Below are 1,519 nucleotides of genomic sequence, written 5' to 3' on the forward strand. Positions count from 1 at the left end.
ATGTTGTTTTTTACGCATATTATGCATGTTGTTTTTTCTCTCAAGGGCCCAACGCTCGGTAAACTACTCTCTTTCTCGTTTTATTTTTTCTTTCTGCTGTTCATCCTGGGCCGTGGTGCAAGCTGCGCTCGCCTGCGATTGAGTGAACATTTTGGCAGTAATCATTGTATTGGAGTGCCCTTAAGATAAGCTGTGAAGTTTGTTATGCATGGTAGCCCACATTATTCAATTCCAGCTTTAGTTGTGCGTTAATCGTGAGTAAGTCATGAGATATCAGAAGCGCGGCGGTCGTGGTCTCTCTAGAAACGCTCGAAACGACCTCTCGAAACATGGAAACTCTAGAAAAAAGATACTGCCTCTGTTTTGTATTTCATTGGCCAGGCACTTCACTCCTTTGATGTCTTCCTCGGCTCCTCTGATTGCTTTGCTTTCAGCACCTTGGCCACAATCTTCTGTTCTTCGATGAGGAAAGCCTTGATGATCCTGTTCCTGACCCATTTGCCGCAGCGCGATCCTCCATAGGTCCGCGTGACAGTCTTGTGCCGCTTGCGGAGTGCAGAAAGCTCCCTAGGTCTTGCAGGTGTTATGCCTCTCAGCGTCAACTTGCAATCGCCGCATTTCGGGATACTGCCTGGTTTCTTGAGGTAAAGGTAGACCAACTTGCCGCCCGGAGTCTTGGAGATTCTCCGTCGGTTAGAGTTGGTGTTGTAAGACAGGCGTCGCCGGAGGGTAAACGCTGCGCCATCGCTTATTCGCACGTTTCTCGACAACAGCTCTTACAGGCGCGCAACGAGTTCGCAGCAAAAGGCACTTGCTTGAAGCATATTTTTCATATGCGCCCCGATGGTCGATTGCGAGTACGCTGTTGCCATGTTGGCCCCTGAGGGATGCTACTCCGGCTGACGCCGCAGGTCGCACCGGCTATACTGGGGCACTGGGACGAGTGCGGCCCAAACGCACACAAAGCGCTTCTCCCGGTGCATCGCGGGTGCCAGCGACACACCGAACGTCAAAAAGCTAATCCCAGCGTTTTTCTCCCATCGTACCAGTGCAACCAGTATCTTCCCACAACTGCTCCAGTGAATATCGCAGACCTCCAGCGTGCCCAGCAGATCCAGTGCAAAACCAACGCAAAAATCTTACTGGTTTCCCAGTGGAACACGCTGGGAGACGCGGGTTTTTGCAATAAGGTTCACAAAAATATAACTTGTATCCCTGAGAGATATTTGTAATTTAACACAACCTGAACTTGGTCGAGATGGTGCACATAACTCTTGATAAGGGGAACAAGCGCTCAAAATACGCTCACGGAAGAAAGAAGGTGGGCGCTAACGCTCATCCGTTTTATTTGCAGCCAAGCTAGCAAATATGTACGAATATTAAGACGCGCAGTAACAGAAGCAACATCAAACCTACCGGCTGTTAACAAAACGCGTTCAAGATGCTTGATCTCTGCCCTCAAAAGCTTTACAGATGTATCACTGACACACTCTCGCCCTTTTTTTTCTTGTACAGAAGG

At 49.1% G+C, this 1,519-nt stretch overlaps 1 pseudogene; it reads right to left on the minus strand.

The window, feature by feature from the left end:
- Positions 1–370: 370 nt before the first annotated feature.
- On the minus strand, positions 371–762 carry LOC146194812 (large ribosomal subunit protein eL34 pseudogene; annotated as a pseudogene).
- Positions 763–1,519: the final 757 nt, after the last annotated feature.

The sequence above is a fragment of the Amblyomma maculatum genome, chromosome 3 (genome assembly GCF_055883805.1).
Source record: "Amblyomma maculatum isolate TAMU_Amacu chromosome 3, ASM5588380v1, whole genome shotgun sequence".
NCBI classification, from domain to species: domain Eukaryota; kingdom Metazoa; phylum Arthropoda; class Arachnida; order Ixodida; family Ixodidae; genus Amblyomma; species Amblyomma maculatum.